Source organism: Haemaphysalis longicornis, unplaced genomic scaffold (assembly GCF_048455015.1).
Source record: "Haemaphysalis longicornis isolate Haplotype H1 unplaced genomic scaffold, Haemaphysalis longicornis Haplotype H1 scaffold_1, whole genome shotgun sequence".
Taxonomy (NCBI): Eukaryota; Metazoa; Arthropoda; class Arachnida; order Ixodida; family Ixodidae; genus Haemaphysalis; species Haemaphysalis longicornis.
In genome coordinates this window covers 260,965,907-260,984,182 of record NW_027526203.1, presented here as the reverse complement: position 1 = coordinate 260,984,182, position 18,276 = coordinate 260,965,907, and the positions used below count along the sequence as shown (strand labels likewise).

The window sequence follows — 18,276 nt, the reverse complement described above, 5'->3', positions numbered from 1 at the left end:
TCTTGCGTACAAACCCGCGGAATCTACAAATTCAGCTCAGCGATCGTCGTAGTTGACCATGGTGCAAGAACAGTGAGCGGAGCGGCGCCGACGAGGCATCGCACACCCGCATCGGGCCATGTGTCTCAAATTCACGCGTACGACTAGTCGTGGTGACAGTCGTAACGATCAGTCGCATACGAATCGCGTGTACCAATTGTACATGTGTCTAGCGCTTCAATCGGGCAAGGCCAAGGCCATTCCTCCACGTGAACGGCGCGCGACCATGTCGTCACCTGCGCTCGCTCTGGTGCCGTCGCCGCCACCGCAGCCCCTGCCTCACAATGCGTCCGGCCGAGCGCGATTTATTTTAGATTTGCAATGCTTTAGGGGAAACTGCGTTGTTTATTTACGTATTTTTAGCGTGCGGATTTTTGCAACTACTCGGCTAATCAGCCGTCACACGGAACGAACGGTACGACGCTACGGAGTGCTAAAACACGTTTTCCGTCTCACTCTACGGAAAGAACCCGGTACGTACGCGCGCATGCGCAGTCGGGTCCCGGTAAACCCGGTAGCAACGGAACGAACGTAACGAACGTAACGAACGTACTGCTAAAACTCTCTAGTATAAAGGAAACGGGAGGGGGGGGGGGGGGGGGGGGGCATGGAACTTTTTTGTTTTGTTTCAAGAACAATATTCAGTAGAAAAACATTCACCCTCACAGCAAATAACACACATCCAGAAGCCAAACAACCGATAACACATACTATACCAGGCAACTTACAACAGCCTGTCTGAAGAGCAACTCGGTTCTTTTTTTGACATGAGTTTTGCATCTCATATCCTCCACATAAAAAGTCAAGCCCACTTATAATAAACAACGGCCTCAGTTATAACGAATGTCCAGCTATAATAAAGTGCAGCGTGATCGTCAAAGTATGCATCAAGGCAATAAATGGCATTTTGTATCAGATAGAATGAATGAACTAGAGTGAAAGTGCAGTGATAGTGCAGTCGCCACTTCCAACAGCTTTCTGTGATCGCAAAACGTCAGATCTATTGTGCGGAATCACAGCCTTTTTTCTAACTGTACTAATAGCGACCAGGAAACGAAAACAACGAGGGTGACAGGAAATGTAAACACAAGCCGCCGCATTAAGGGGAATCAGACTTGCGACACAGTGCACGCTTTCCTATCCCTTACAACTTCGCTGCGGAAAAGAAAAAAAAAAATACGGTACCCTTTCACTCGCGCATTCCTGTTACAGTGTACGTTTAAGTCACATAATAACCACAACCGTCCGTTCCCTGGTGCACCGCGCAAACAGAAGTAGCAGTGACGAGCTTCCAGGATCTTCTTTGCTTTTATTTGCACAATCCGCCGCCTTTATAGGTTACACGGGAAGCAAAACACTAGCGATGTCTGCACAGTGCAGAACGCAACTGCCGGACATTTTCGGCGCTCACGTAACCCTGAACGTGTTCACTGTGCTAGTATGGCGCCATCAAAGACTGCCCGTCGATAGCGAAAGGAACAGTGTGCAAAATTGTTAACTGGGGAAAATTCAGGCAACATTAAAAAAAAAAAAAACGGCGGTGAATTACGCTTCTCAACAGCAAAGAGCAGTGGGAGACAGTTCTGCTTAGCGAGGACCCTGACATGCAGCAGTGGGCCCTCCAGAGGGCCGAAGACGCCGCTAGGAGCCAAGCCATCCTGGCCGTAGTCTGAAGCACACCGGCCCTAACTAGGCCTTTCCTCTGCGCACAATAAAATTACTTCCTCCTCCTCTTCCACTACAGCAAGACGACATCGTCATGCGCACGGCGGCGGTGCGCCACAGGGACCTAATATGGCCCGGCGTTTGTCTCGTCACTTTGGCAATGTGTACGGGCAACCTTGCTCAACGGCGGGCGGAAGCACTGAAGTCCCTTCATCGATGAAAGGACTTCAGGCGGCACGAGCTAAGTCAAAGGGTGGCACCATCCCAAAACATGCAGGAGGCACGAGACATGTAGGCTCCCTAAAGCGTCGTACCATCGACGCTCGCAGAACATACGCTTGCTCTTCTAACCACTGATACCAGTGGCGTAGCTAGAAATATATTCCGGGAAAGGGGGGGGGGGGGGGTGCCACGCAGTCAGAAAAATAAAAGTATTTTTAAAAAGAAAGAGAGACTGCTCCGGATGGCCGAACAATGTCAAATATGTCCCCTTGCCGAATATGTCACTTTTCTGTATGAATAAATTTCAGGGGGTATTCTGACACCGAAACACCGCCCTGGCTACGCCCTTTATAATCACCGATCATAATTTTTATCATTTAATTACACAAAGATTTAAATCTTTCCCCAGTGGATCAATTTCAAATAAACCAATAACGTAAATCAAAAATGACTGCCTGATCCATTCTAAGCCTCGCTGTGTGGTCCGTCTTCAATTATTTTTAGCACAAAAGTTCAATTAAAGCCCGCGTTTTTAGTTAATTACTCTCTAGGCAAAAATGTCCCTAAAATCCGCTTAATATATGAAATAAGGAAAGTCATCGGAAACAACCAAAACAGCAGGATTGTAATGTTTGAATACGCCGCCATATACACTAATCACAGACATGACATCTTCAACGTGGCATCATGGCAAAAACTGGTGCTCGACCGCCGGCTTTCACTCTAACGCAAACCATGTCCAATCTCTCACAGTTTCCGCAAACCACCGGCTGCCCATTCAGAACCGACGCTATCCATGGTTCCCCAGCACCGGCACGCAATCAGAGCCCGAGATTCTCGTACACGTTGGGTTCTACGGTGTTCTACGCGAATTTAGCTCCACGCTTGCCCTAACTTTAGCTGCAACACGAGGGTCATCAGGCGCTCAACACGAAGTCGCTCCGCATGACGGACTCCATCGACCCCGATGGGCAGGAAATGTTCCACTGCATATCAGCGTGCGTGAACCTCAGAGAATTGCACGTCCTCAACTGCGTCGTGAACCCCACCGATATGCACGAAATACTCACGAGAAGGTTACCGTCCCAGGAGCACCTTGAGTGGTCTGTGCTTGAGGAGCGCTTCTACGACGTCAACTTCCGCGTCGCTCTGAGCATTATACGCACGAGACGCAAAAAAGTGCCGAATCTTCATGACATGTACGTGGAAGTAGTCGGTCGAGGTACACAAAGACGCTATGACGTTCTGTGCGCAATCCTGGACAGGTGTACAACACTGCAGCACTTGTACGTCCACGCTGCGTGTAACGCCGCGGTGCATCTCATTGACGCCTGTGCCCCTCTTGCTACTTATTACTGTACGAAGGTAAAATCGTTCCCGTACACAAACGACCGACTTTCCAAGCACAGCAGAGTATACCAGACGCAGCGCTGCAGCAGTGCAGCTCTAGCTCGGCTGTAAATACAGACGAGCGGTCGATACTCTTGTCGCCTCACTTCGTGGCCAACGCTCCGATCTGTGGAAGCGTCGTTTACTTCAACGCGCTGGAAGTAAAGTAGTACTGCGTTACCGCACCTGCACGAAACGGTGCGTCAGTGCGAGACTTGCGTAACGTTGTCATAGCGGGCTGGGGCAATAATTTCTATCATGATTTTGTGGTTAAGGATCGATAAGCTTGGAGCCAGGTACGAGGCCTCGCCGTGGCTTCCTTTCTGTCGGATGAAGACGCGATTGCTGCAGATGGCAGCTTTTCGCCCCCTCTCTTATCTCCCGCCCACTGGAAATTCTTGAACATGCTCTAAAAAAACCGAATAAGGCAAAAATGGGACAATGACGCTACAACATTGCGCCATACACTTTAAACTAGGCGCCACAACCAGAGAGCCGCCCTTGGAACGACAACGCAACCACAAAGAGGCGGCAGACCGATCTGCGGATGCTACAGCAGAGCTCAGACAGGTGCCAGTAGTGGAATTTACGGTGCTATAAACGAATGTAGCTCTCTTGTTTGCCATAATTTAAATTTTTGGCGGCTAATTTGAGGGTTTGGCCTTGTCAAGAGTACTATATACAGTATGCACAATACCCCGCTTTGTGAGAAATGGGAGGCACGTAGTAACTGTGCCTGTTTGAACAATCGTGTCAAAATCTAGCAATGCCAGCCATAAGTAGCATGTTCCTATGCGTCGTTTGCCCTAGCTGCTGCACATAGAGGGTATTCCACTGGCAGCGAGAACACGACAGTGAATGGCCTGTTTCCTGCATGATGCTGACCAGCTACCAGCTCTCACAAATTGACTTCTAGGCACAGTAACAGCTTGAGGTTGTGCCCCAGGTGCATCATGTTTTACACTGCAGGTGCCGCTCGTTGTGCCCTTGCACTAGTGTCAAGGCTCTGGTAACTGCAGCTCTAGATTCCAAGCCAAGCTCGTCAGTCTACGGGCGAATATATGACCCCACATGTATGACGTACTACACATTCTATTGCCATTGCCAAAGAACTCGCAGTGCTCAGGGTTTTAGGGCTACCCAGAAAGGTGCTGTCGTGAAGTTAAAAGTGAGCAACAAGACCAAACACACCAGAGGTGCTGACACCACGTCTATTTGAAGTAATAAGAACATAGTATAGACTCTCCATTTGGCCATCGCCGTATTCTACACAATTTTACACCTCATGTCCATCCACACAAGCCCCAACAGGCCTCAACAGCGGGGCACGTATCCGCCCCAGCTGGAGGCAGCGGCCGTGTCTTGCTGTGCATATCCCGTGACCACAGCCTCCTGGTCTTTCTTCTCCCCTGGGCTCAGCATCAGCATCGTCGTCAGCACCGGTACCAGCCGCTCTGTGTGGTGGGAGTGAAACTCCCACCACACAGCGTCACAAACTGCAAATTCAAATCAGGGCTCAGCGCGGTCAATCAACACCTGGCTATGAAGAAGCACACAGTAGTGGAGAGTTACTGATTAATTGAGATGAACGGGCAATTGTTAATCCATGGGCCAAAAAACTCTGAAAACATGGGAGTTTTTGGTCATCACTTAAACCGAGAAATGATCCCTTTTATCCAGGAATTGAGCCCATATCCTCGCACTCAGAAGCACAATGCCCTACTGCTCAGTCACTGTGTTGGGTGGTGTTTAAATCGGCTGATTCGGTTACGCACTGGAATTACTGGAATGCGAAACAAGGAATTGACCGTAGGGTTCATTTTCGCAAGCAAGGCTTACGCAGCTATGCTTGCGAACTAATCTCAGAACTTCATCACCAGCCTATGTATGCCCACTACAGGGCAAAGGCCTCTGCCAATAATCTCCAATTACCCCGGTCCTGTGCTAACTGGACTAATTTATCCCAGCAAGCTTCTTGATCTCATCTGCCCATCTAATTTCTGCCGCCCCATGCCACGCTTGCATTCTCTAGGGGTCCACTCAGTTACCCCTAATAACCAACGGTTATCTCGCCTTCGCATTAAATGCCTGTCTACGTCCATTTCTTCTTTTTAATTTGTACTAATATGTCCTTAACACGCGTTTGTTCCCTGACCCACTCCGCTCTCTTCTTGTCCCTTAATGTTACACCTATCATCTTCCGTTCGATTGCGCGCTGAGTCGTCCTCAATTTAATTGAACCCTCTTAGTCGCCTTCAAGTTTCTGCCCCGCAGGTGAGTACAGGTAAAATGCAGCTGTCATACACTTTCTTCTTCAGGGACAATGGTAGGCTCCCAGTCATTATCTGAGAATGCCTGCCGAATGCACTCCACCCCATTCTTATCCTTCGAATTATCTTTGCCTCATGGTTGGGATCCGGGGTCACAACTTGGTCTAAGTAGATATATTCGCTGACCACTTCCACTGCCTTGCCACCTATCCCATACAGCTGTGCTGTCCCGAGGTTATTGATCATGGCTTTAGTTTTCCCCATATTAATTTTGAGGCCCACGGTTCTACTCTGTTTGTCCAGTTCGGTAAGCATGCTTTGTAATTCGTCCCCCGAGTTACTTAGCAAGGCAACGTCATCAGCAAATCTGAGGCTACTGAGGTATTCTCTATTAACCCTTACTCCCACCTGCTCCCAATCCAATTTTCTGAATACTTCTTGTAAACATATTGTGAATAACATCGGAGAGATTGTGTCTTCTTGTCTGATGCCCTTCGTTATAGGTATTTTACTTTTCTCCTTATGGAGGATGATTGTAGCTGTGGACCACTGTAAATATCCCCTAGTATTCTCAAATATTGCTCGTCAACACCCTGGTTCCGTAATACACGAGTGACTGCTGAGGTTTCGACCGAGTCAAATGCTTTCTCATAATCTACGAAGGCTATATATAGGGGTTCAGTATACTCAGCACACTTTTCTATCACCTGATTGATCGTGTGAATATGGTCCATTGTTGAATAGCCCTGATGGAACCCTGCTTGTTCTTGAGGGGGAGTGAAATCTAAGGTGGCAGAAATTCTGTTAGCGATTACCTCGGTAAGTACCTTGTGGAAGACTAACAGTAAGCTGAGCGGCCTGTAATTTTTCACGTCCTTCATGTCCCCTTTCTTATGGATTAGGAAGATGTTCGCGTTCTTCCAATATTCCGGTACACTCGCGGTCATTCGGCATTGCGTATACAGGTTTGCCAGTTTTTCAAGTACAATTTCCCCGCCATTCTTCAAGAGGTCTGCTGTTATCTGATCCTCACCAGGTGCTTTGCCCCCTTTCATTGCTTTGAAAGCCTTTCTTACTTCTGTCGTTACTGGTGGGATGTCTATCTCCTCTGAACTACTTTTTCGTTCGGCATTATCCTGGATGCCCCGCTAATGTACAGGTCTCTATAGAACTCCTCGGCTACTATGACTATTTTATCCCTATTTGTGATGACATTGCCTTGTTTCTCTTTAAGTGCATACATCTGATTTTTCCCCACGCCAAGACCTCTTCACTGCTTTCAGGCTTCCTCCGTTTTTTACAGCATATTCGATCCTCTCCATATTATACTTCCGTATAACAGCTGTCTTACGCTTATTGATTAACTTCGAAAGCTCCGCTATCTTTATTCTGTCAACTGGGGTGGAGATTGTCATGGTTTGCCATTCCCTAATTAGATCTTTCGTCTCCTTCGAAAGTTTACCAGTATCCTGTCTAGCCATCGCGCCCCCGACTTCTACTGCAAACTCCGTGATAATGCGTGTAAGACTGTCGCTGGCTTCCTGTGTCGTAAGCTCTGCTTCCTCGGTAAGAGCTGAATATCGGTTCTGCAGCGTGATCCTGAATTCTTAACTTTACGTCTTACTGTTACCTCGTTAATCGGCTTCTTTCGTACTAGCTTGTTACGGTCCCTTCTCAAATCTAGCCTAATTCGAGATCTTCATACGGCGGTCACTACACCTTACCCTCGGAGCACTTCCACATCCTTCACGGCGCCAGGGTTATCGCATAATATGAAGTCTATTTCATTTTATGCTCCCCATTCGGGCTCGTCCATATTCACTTCCGGCTCTCCCGTTTGCAGAAGAAGGTATTCGTGATGCGTAGATTATTCCGTTCTGCGAATTCGACTAGTAGGTACCCCCCTGCTATTTCTACAGCCCATACCATAGTTCCCAACTGCCTTGTCTCCCAACTGCCTTGCCTGATTCTTGCCTACTCTATCATTGAAGTCTCCCATAACTACGGTATACTGTGTTCTTACTTAGCTATTGCCGATTCCCCATCTTCATAGAAGCGTTCAACTAGTTCGTCGTCGTGGCTGGGTGTGGGCGCGTAGCCCTGTACCACCTTGAGTTTGTACCTCATATTGAGCCTAATTACAAATCTCAGAGCTTATATATAGTAAATTAATTTTTGCCAGGACAACAACACCACTTACAATACCCATGAAACAGGTCAATACATACTGAAACCGAGAAGATCGAGATAGCCTCGGATCAAACTGCAAACCTATGTTACACCACAGCGATTATTCGTGCTGCTACCACAAATAGCAGCCCATGCATTTTCTTCTCCAAAACTCGACCAACGCAGTCAGTAAAAAAAATCTCACATGAGTTGCACTACAAAATGCAGACGCAAGAAAGTGATTGGCAAATTCATTCCACTGCATTGTTAGGAAATCTAATCAAGCTTACAAGCTTGCACCAAGCTCTTTCTGCCACACCGAATAATGATGCTCCTGTGTTCACTGTTCTATTCACTGTTATCAAAAGAATCCAGCAAGCTAAGGTGGGTAGCACTATACACGTAAATGCCAACCCAACACATTGTTGTGCTTGGCTAATGGGGGTTCAAACTGGTCATAAAAGATCAAGCAATTATCAGTTACAAGCATATCAAATGGCTCGCGGGCGTTAAAAACTCCTTGCTATGTTATTCATGCACAGCCTACTGCATCTGGAGCAATCAGGAGCAATAGTGAAGACGTTCCGCCACAATACACGAGCCTTATACGCAGGACGGGAAAGGGAGGAAATAAGAACGGGCTGAAAGAATTTTCTGAAGTTCCAACCCATCGTATTGCTGGGGTGAAACGGAAAACAACAAAGCCAAGACAGGCCAGCTCCAGGTGCAATGCAACAACAAAGCCTGTTACCTTCATGATAACGTTCTTGAGGTATTCTATGTTCTGGGCATGCTTTTCTCGCTACTAATTCCGTTCCAGGCGACGAATTTCTTCCTGAAGGACTCGGATCTGCTCCATCATACGAAGATTCCTCGTCTCAGATTCATTCAATAACTGCGTCGAAATAAAAAAAGAGGGTGGGTGGGACGCCATGACACTTTTTGTTAGTTTCAGCGATAATATTCAGTGCAAAAACCTTCACCCTCAGAATAAGGAACACAGCTCCATAAGGTATATAACCAATACAACATCTAATACCACGCAACTTACAACTAAGTGGCTTCACAGCTACTCGGTTCTTTTTCTGACATGATTTTTGCATAATATGCTCCAAGTAAACAATTCAGCCCACTTATAATCATGGCCCCAGTTACAAACGATGCTCAGCTATAATGAACAAGTGCAGCATGATTGCCACAGTATGCATCAAGGCAATTAAATGACATTTTGTTTCAGATAGAACGAACTAGATCGAAGGTGCATAAAAAGTGCAGTTGCCACTTTCAGCGCAATACATATGACGCTCGCAGAGCGTCAGATGTATTATGCGGAATCACAGAATTTTTTTCTGACTGTAGTAATAGCTGCTAGCAAAGGAAAACAACAAGGGTGACAGCAAATGCAAACAAAAGCTGGCGCATTTTATCAGGAAAGGTAAAAGAACGTCAATGGGGGGGGGGGGGGGGGGGGGAGTCAGATCAGCCGTGCGACACAGCACACGCTTTTTTTCATTATAGCCTATAGATGCGGCCGACAAGTGAAAATTTCACGACATTTGAAAGCCTTGAAAACAAGATTTTCGGATTAAAAGGTTTACAAGTGCCTACATGAAGACTGAGTAAAGTGTATTCAAATAAAAACAGTGACACTACGTAGATGTAGCTTGGTGTGGGACTCGCTGCGACTATCTTTAAAGAAGTACTGAAAGGCGTTTGGAGCACGTAAATGAACCAGCGCAATCGTTACGTTGTGTGTTCAACGTCACCTGTGCCCAGTAAAACCTTTTTACGTGCAGCGGAAAGCTTACAATTCCGTTGCAAGGTTCGTTGCCGCGTTCCCACCCATTCTTGCGTGTATTTGGGCTCCACCTTCGTCCCGCAAGTACGTCAACGATTCTACCACGCGCTTCTCGAAGCAGAAATCCTGCAATTGGATCGTTTTTTTCGCACTTCCCGCGAAAAGAAGCCTCGTCAGGTCAGCGTCAACGAGTCGCGGCGGTCCATTTGGTTAGTTAGCACTTCGCGCAGCACGCTTAACGCTGTCGTGATTGGCTCGCTGACCGCGAAGACGCCGACAATACCGATCGGCCGAACGGTCGTCGGGAATCTTTCTAGAAGTGAAAGCTGCACCCCGACAACATCCGTGCCGTAATTAATGCGGCTCTCAACATACATCATCATTTCAAACTATTACTGCTGGTTTTACATATTTTACATATAAATAACCTTGTTTTGACTGATAAATTCGGCGTTTGTAATTTATGCAGACAATGCAACTTTGTTTTTCACAGGTAGCTCCACTCAATCTTTGGTTCCTCTGATAAACAATGTTCTCGCTAAAGTCAACGTTTGGAGTGAAACAAACTCATTGCTTATAAACACACAAAAGACGAAAGCTATACTTTTCCGTACAAGACAATTTCCCACTCAATCCGATATGTGTATATTACCTACAGTTTGTTGGTACCGTCATGATCTTGGAAGTACTTTTTTAAATGACCATAAGTTGGGACACTGATATTCAGTCCATACTGGGTAATTTGGCAAAGTGCACCGGAAGTCTCACAAAATTTCGGTATTTTCTCCCAGAGCGTATTAAATTATTCATTTATAATGCACTTTCGTATCGCACCTAAATTACTGTTTCTTGGTTAGGGGTACTACCACTAAAACAAATTTTTATAAAATATACATGCTTCAGAAGAAAGCCGTACGCTATACTGCCAACGTAGACTCCCTGGCTCACACTGAAGAACTGTTTACTCGTTCCCACATATCACCGGTACGAATATTATTTGGCCTTAAAATATAAGCGATGTATCCAACACAACCACAAATAAGTTTTTTCGAAATACCCTGTCTGCGAGAAAACCTCTCAGAATATTCTTCTCAAAAACAAAGAAATTTGGCACATTCCTTTCTCTCGTAATGTCCGGACAACAAATGCTCCGATGAATAAATTGTTGTCAAAGGGCGTAATTGCCGAAACATCACTACTAGTTCATCTTAGAAGTGCATTACTTATCTAATCTTTCCATTTGTAATGTTCCCCCGCGGTGGCTCAGAGGCTAAGCCGTTGTGCTGCTGAGCACGAGAACGCGGGTTCGCTTCCCGGCCGTGGCGGCCGCTTTTATGATATAGGCGAAAGCAAAAACGCCCGTGTGTTCGAGATTTCTGCGCACGTTAAAGACCCCCAGGTGGTCGAAATTAATCCGGAGCCCTCCACTACGGCACGCCTCATCGCCTGCGCTGCGTCGGCGCGTTAAACTCTACAATCAATCAATCGTTTTTAATGTTGTGTTTACATATTTTCCTTTCTTTCTCTCTTGTTAAGGCTACCTGTTTTCAGTGTTTCCCTGTAAGATTTATGCTGTGTTGTTTCTGCTTTGTTTATATGATTGGTTTCAAAATTCATCTGAGATTGTGTTGTTCTTCTAATAACCAAGATAATAATGTCATAAACGCTCTGTGCGCTTTCGCTCTCTATATATGCCTAGTACAGGGGGGCTCGGGCGTCCCTCAAGTGTTTGTTTTTTTTTACTTTTGCCCGGGCCTACCCGCATCATTCTTTCCGGCGATGTAAAGAAAACATACTTTGACTTTGACTTTGACTTAGTTCTTAGAGTGAGATAAATTTATTATGGTCCATCAAGTTCATACGCCTACCGGAATAGGATGGCCACCCAGTGCTCCACTTTATAACCCAACTCCCTTCCCCTCTTTTCTTAATAAACGTTTTCAACAACAACAACATCAAGTTCATACAATACAACATTATAGCGCTAATGGTATCAACATTTCGGCGACGCTATGGCCGTTCGCTTTGGCGACATTCATTTCCCGGAGTTGGAAGCTGCATACTTGTGTGCGACCAACAACGCTTGTAGAGAATATAAGCTCGGCTAAGAGCAGAAGAGGAGTTACGGAAGACTTATTAGATAATAAGGAATCAATATCTACCAAATGTTTGCGTGTATATAAAGAATAAAACAAAAGCACGGCGAGAACTGTTTTTCCGCTGGGAGAAATCGCGCTCGCATCCCCTCAATGTAGTACAGCCAAACCTGGGTATAACTAAGTTGACAAAAAATCGCGATCTTTCGTTACATGGAGGTTTTCGTTGCAGGTAGGTTTCGAGTTACGGCTCCCGTAAATGAAGCAGAAACGAAAGAAAAATGCTGGACATCAGTGATGGTGAAAAGGATTTATTTTGCAGGGAAAAACTGCGTGATTTACGCCTGCTGCTTTCCCCACGAACTTAGTCACTAGACTGCACTCCAAAGAAGCCAGGTCACTTACCCCCGTATTCACAAACGTAACTTAACTATCACTTTTGCCTTTTGACACTTTTCAGTGCCTTAATGCATATCAAGGACTAAACCTATGCCTTTTCGCGCTGTTGATGCTCTTTGGCGCACTCAAATTTGTTGAGATGTTGCTAGCTGAGATATACCAGGCGGCGACATTCTTCTTTCTCGCCGGCGGAGACGGCATTTAAAATTGCCAGCTTGTCTTGAAAAGACCAAACTTTACGTTTTCTGGAAGCAGAACGCATCACCGACAAACCGACATCATAGATGGCCGTGGAGACGGCCACATACATGCAGACAAGCAGGCCCAGCACCTAATCGACACTGCTCTCGCAGTGGAAACACACGGTACTTTGCGGTGAAGGCGAAGTTCGCTAAATTAGTGCATTTATACAGCCCATTCTTTAGAAAAATTGCAAAATCAATCGCTCCTCCGCGTAGCGAATTCGTTGCATCAAGGTTAACCGTCGCAACGCCTTCGTTGCATAGAGGTCGCAAACAGATGGGCCTGAATGGGGCTGCAAATGGGAAATTGCAAAACTTCGTTAGATCCGGGAATTCGTTACATAGAGGTTCGTTGCACCCAGGTTTATTTCCACGCCGTCTACAGCTTTTTCGTGGCGAGTGGACTAACACATCGAGCCTGCTCAATCAAAGTCGTGGGTTTAAATCTCGGCAGGATGTGGCCTTTTCTTCCTTTCTCTGCAATCTAAGTGGCACGGTTTGCAAATAGTATTCGCGAATCGAAAACAAAACTTTTTGTTTGCACTGTGAAACTACCATATCAAGCGTCAATGGATCGTTTAATAGGTCACAGGCACTATTTGTTCGGTTTTAAACTCGTGCTTTGTATATAAAAACTGCAGTTGTACGTTCAGAGGACGAAATACTGATGTGTGTATTTTGCGATATTTGTGTACCTTTATATAGACATATTTTCCTTCCATCCTCTTAAACAAGACACAAGGTAGGCTTGGGGGGGGGGGGGGATATAGCACTGAACATGTAACAAAATGAACGAACAGACATTATAAAAAAATCAAGGGTGGAATAACTGTTTATGTGCTATCATATGCACAGTCGAATAAAGAGGCAGGTGCGTGCGGCACAAAACTCACACTACTTTTCCGATACTGATATTAATATCGGTTATGGTGTACGTACTTGTCTAGCAGTTGATAAACTGAGGGTCGCGTAGAAGTTTCTCAGAAAGCAAGGAGGGGGCGGGGGGGGAAGGATGGAACGCACCACGCACTCTCAGAAAAGTCCCTGCGCCGTACCGTGCAACCCTTCGGCTGGTTTTTGTTAAGGCTATAAATGTTTCGAACCGATCGGAATAACGGAATGGAATACTACAACTGCCTCGGTACGCGCGTGCATGGCGTCACCACAACATGACCAAGCTCGACATTGACGTGAATGAGCGGCTATTTAAGCAACATATAAACTGACGTCAGTTCGGAACGCAATGACGGGCTCACTCCAACAATTTTTGAGGTGATTCTTTAGTAATTCGCTTACATATTTTAGGCTCCCATATGTACAAAGATGGTGACATGTCAGGGTCGTTCTCTTTTTGCGTGATCTTTCGGCGTGGTGTGGAAGCATAAAAGTCCCGCCTCATTCCCTCCATCAGCCTGTCCAGCCGCGAGCGGAATACAGGATTCATAAGTAAATTGATAAAAAAATGGCCCAAACGGAACCCAGAAAATCAGACGACCCCGTCCCAAAGCGATTCTGCGGCGCCGAATATCGCAGCAGCAGACGACGCGCGCCGCCGGATGTTCTTGCAGACGTCACCGAGAAGCCAGGCCTCCTGGGAATCAGGCTCGCGTGGTGCGAGGAGGTGGACTAAAGGAGGGAGAATCGCGGTGCGGGTGAAAATGCAATGTTTTGAATAACTCCACTAATACTCGTCGGTTTAACAAAATTCTTTAAGGAGTTGATTACTAGGGCATTGATTTACCTAAAAATGTGAACACCCATGTATAGGTAAAACATCATTCAGTGCCCTTTAAAGGAGCCATGAAGAGAAAATACAACTTCGTTTAATTTGAAAGAACTAGGATTCAGTATCTCACTCAGCTCCATTAGAGCCACAAAAGATGTTTTTTTTAACGAAAAAAAAGCAAGAAGTATTTAGAAACTTTCAAATTTTGCGCCACAGTGACGTGTTATGAGCAAGAATGACGTCACACGGGCCAACAATAAAACATAATTTTCAGTGCGTTAACTGCACATTAGCATTAAAGTGATGCGGTCAAATGGAACTAGAGGCCCCATTACAGACGTCCAGTCATGTGTCGTCGCGACAGGTCAGTTAGGCGGCCGCCAATCGCACAAACAAGGTTCCGTGACGTCATAGAAAAGTTGCGGGAAATTGGCTAGGGGGTCGCCACGGCTTCACACGTTTTCTTTAATATCTCCGTTATTTGTTCGAAGATTGCGATGATATTGGTATCATTGTTATCGGGACTAAGCACTCTTTTTGTTAAACCCAACTTGTATTTTGTCTTCATGGCTCCTTTAAGTTGGAACTGTAGTTTGCGCAGATATACATTAAGTGTGCACTTTCGGACAAAGCACTCACCTTATCCAAGTGGTCCACCTTTATCTGACAGTCATTGATTTGGGCGCGAATACCATCCACGTCTTCTGCAACAACTGTATTAACACAAAAAAAATTAAATTCTGCTCCTCCCTAAACAGTTTCAATGGCGTCTATTATAATTGCATTGCATTTGGCCAAGGGGCAATTAGAATATAGAACACGAACAAATGAAGCACCTATAAAACAGTGCTGTTTAGAAGCACTTGATTTGTTTTTTTTTTAGTTTGTTGTGTTAGTACTATGCAAAAGCCCACCATGCACACTATTACAGAAGCCTAACTAAACCTGTCCAATGCTAACAATGCAAATAATGGTGCAAAAGTGATGTTTTTTCTAATAACATTTGCAATATCCCCCCTTCTTTCCTTTTGTTTAAGTTCTCCACTGCACCTGCTCCCGGAATAGAGCTTCATAATGCCCAGCACGGAGCTCCGACATGGCATCTGCGATGAAGACCCGCCGCGGTGGCTCAGTGGCCAAGGCGTTGTGCTGCTGAGTTCAAGGTCGCGGGTTCGAATCCCGACTGCGGCGGCCGTTTTCGGGTGGAGGCGAAAAGTAAAAACGCCCGCGTGTTCGAGATTTCGACGCACGTTAAAGATCCCCAGGTTGTCAAAATGAATCCGGAGCCGTCCACTACGGCGGGCCTCATCGCTGTTGTAGTGCCGGCGCGTTAAACTTCATAATCGATCAACATCTGTAAAGAAGTAAGTGTGATGCAATTCTGTTTTCTTGGTGAACTGATTGCTGCATCGCTAGGCGACACAAAGAAAGTTTCACATTTTGTGTACTATCTAGGGGAAAACAAACCGTAATATCACGTGTTCAAAGATCAAGCGTTGGCATGATGCACCATTAGGAAGGTACGTACAGGCTCGAAAAGAAAAAAAATGCAAGGATTTTCCAAAGCTTAAAAACCAGAAAATACATTTTCAAGCACCCCATTTAATGTCTTATTTGGGTATATTTACAGTTATTTCAACACAATGCAAAAGTTATTAATTTTGCAATACCCAAGAATATTAGTGCACAACATTTAGATGGGTGCTAAATACTTCGCAATCCTTGCAGGATCTTTGAGCATACTCTTTCGTGAACGCGCTTCTTTTGGCTAGGTTTGTCGCCGAGCCTCGTGCCTAAGTGGATAATAACCTACAACCTTGGTATCAGACTCACTGCAGCTTCTTTTTCAAGAATCACTATTCATGCTGCTGCTACACTGCCTCAGAAGCTGAACACCGACCAAGACTCCGAGGGAAATTTCTGACGCACGCTAGTGTTTTTTTACTGCGAAGCAGTATATGTCGCACCCCCCAGGTTTTCATTCCGGCGAAACTGATTTACTCGGCGCCGCTCCCGGCTCCTCCTTGCCACCGCCGACCACTCTTTAAGAAAGCGATTATCACAGCGGTTATTCCCGTTGCCACCACCGATGCCTCTTTCATAAGTTGCGCAGTCGGCTGACAGGTGCCGTGACGCCGCTATCAGATGATTGCGGAGAATCAACAGCAGCGCGAATAGGCGTAAATATGCATGAAAAGCACCTCCACCGCCACTCCCGAGATGTATCCGCGGCCGTTGCCGCCTCAAATTCCACCTCGCCTACCAGCTGTGGGTCCCTGCCGGTTGAAAGAAACTTGTCAAGTTGGAACTCCGGCGGGATCACATAATTATTATTTAGTTTGAAAGCCATTCCCGGCGACATTGTCGCGTCGGCAGCTCTCGTAGACCAGCTGGTTATACTTCTTCTGGGGGAAGAATAATAATATATCGTAGTTTGGCCGCACATAAAGTTTTTCTCTCTCCTTGCGCCGGTGTTTTTGATGCCTAATTATGCGCCCATCCTCCGTCGCCGGTTTAGGCGTGCGCAGGTTAGGGGTGGAGGGAGGTGGAATGCACGCACAGCAGGGCTTAATGCCGCTACTGATGACATTCCCGTGGTGGTGGTGGGAGATTTAAACGAGGGAGTCTTATGGCTCAATGCACCCTATAATCTGTCCTCCGCAATCGGGCGGTTTGGGTCTGGGTTGGTGTGTTGCACAGAAAATAAGATGCCTACGACTGGGCATCGAAAGAGACACCCATGTGTGTGTGTCCGCTAGAATAAAGGTCGAGGTCTTCTTTAACGTGTTAACTCACTACTGGACGGACGCATGTCGTTCGCTTGCAGGGACAACAGCGGAAACCGAAGATGCGTCATCCCGAAGAGAAGCGTGAATGAGCGCGAAAACAACGGAAAGCCGCTGCGGCCGCCGTTGCTGCCTCAAGTTCCAGCTGGTCGAGTAGTTGTCGAATGAAGCAAACTTGTGTTTTGTCTGCATGGCACTCTAAGTTGCATGAGCCGCATGCTGCATTGGATTATTTACTAGCTAGCTGTGGCTAGCTAAACTAGCTGTTACTGCTATCATCTATTATGGCGTGATGCACTGCAGTGCCGTCCGTGCTAACGTACGCGACGAAGTAACCGTATCTGCATTATTTGTCTGATCTGAGCACAAAGCGAATCCGTACACGCGCGTCATTAATCGCGCGCTGTCTGCGTACCCGGCGAACGCACTCCCCGACGCCAAAGACCTTTACCTTTACTGGGAAGGCAACGTTTTGGGAAGCTAACCCGGCAAAATTGCACGACTGCCAGGGGTAAACAAAAGTCATTTTTATTTGTATTAAGGGTTTTGCATTTCCGTGTCCACACAAATGTTCCGTATCCGTGTTCCGTGTCTGTGTCCACACACCACTACTTCTTAGTAGTTGCCGAAAGGCAATAGACCTCATTGGCGTTAATAGTTACATAAGCGAGTTCATCAAAGCCTTTTTGGTGAACAGGGCGCAAGTGTTTCCTTTCTTTCTCATCCTACCTGAAGAAATTGCCACAGTAATTTTTTTTTTTTTTTGCAAATTGCAAAAGTATGGTCGTAAACACTCGCTAGTATCCCTGTGTCTATATTTTGTTATGGCTGACACTTTTTGTGTGACTGCCGCCTTAAAGACAGACTTAGGAGGCCATAGGCACAAATAAAACTACAGATGGCTGATTATGTTGGATTCTCTGCGTTTTCGATTAACATGGAGGATAAATCCTTTGTGTGGTTGTGGCGCCTTAACTTTTTGCACGACTTTTTATTTCTGCTAACCTGTTTTTCCTCTCACTACTTGGGACTGTTTACTGAGTGTGTTATATTACTCACTGCTTATTATTACGCGTGCATTGCAGAGAATGGCGGCACTTTAAATTTGTTGTTACATTTAGTACCGCGCAATAAATGTTTCCTCATGTATGAGATGTCTCTTTTATGTGGCGTGCAAGATGTTGAACACACAACAGAACTAACTGCAAGTCAAAACCGTCCGTAAACGGTATTTCTAAATTGCAATTTCGCAGTTCAAAGGTTTTTCTTTGAAAAGCGTGCAGTCGTCAATTTAGGAATGATATATTCAAATAAACGCTCTAGCCAAGGCATCAAAGCATCGGAATACCGCTCATTATCCCGTCACCGTGAGCAGTGCTTTCCAGCCATTCAAACTACCCGCTAAAATCGGCGTCCGCGAAACCCAAACCGAAAGTTGGCAGTTCCTTGTCTAGCCGCTCAGTGTGCTACAGTGA

The 18,276-nt window shown here is 46.0% G+C and overlaps 1 long non-coding RNA gene across 2 annotated transcripts in view; it reads right to left on the bottom strand.

The window, feature by feature from the left end:
- Positions 1-4,512: 4,512 nt before the first annotated feature.
- LOC144144950 (uncharacterized) overlaps positions 4,513-18,276 on the bottom strand; it is a 73,164-nt gene continuing 59,400 nt past the window's right edge. For both annotated transcript variants that reach the window (XR_013317384.1, XR_013317382.1), the window contains exons 5-7: positions 14,655-14,728; positions 8,506-8,649; positions 4,513-4,811 (exon numbers count right to left, since the gene is read on the bottom strand). This is a non-coding gene — a long non-coding RNA (uncharacterized LOC144144950). The remainder of the gene's footprint in view (positions 4,812-8,505; positions 8,650-14,654; positions 14,729-18,276) is intronic.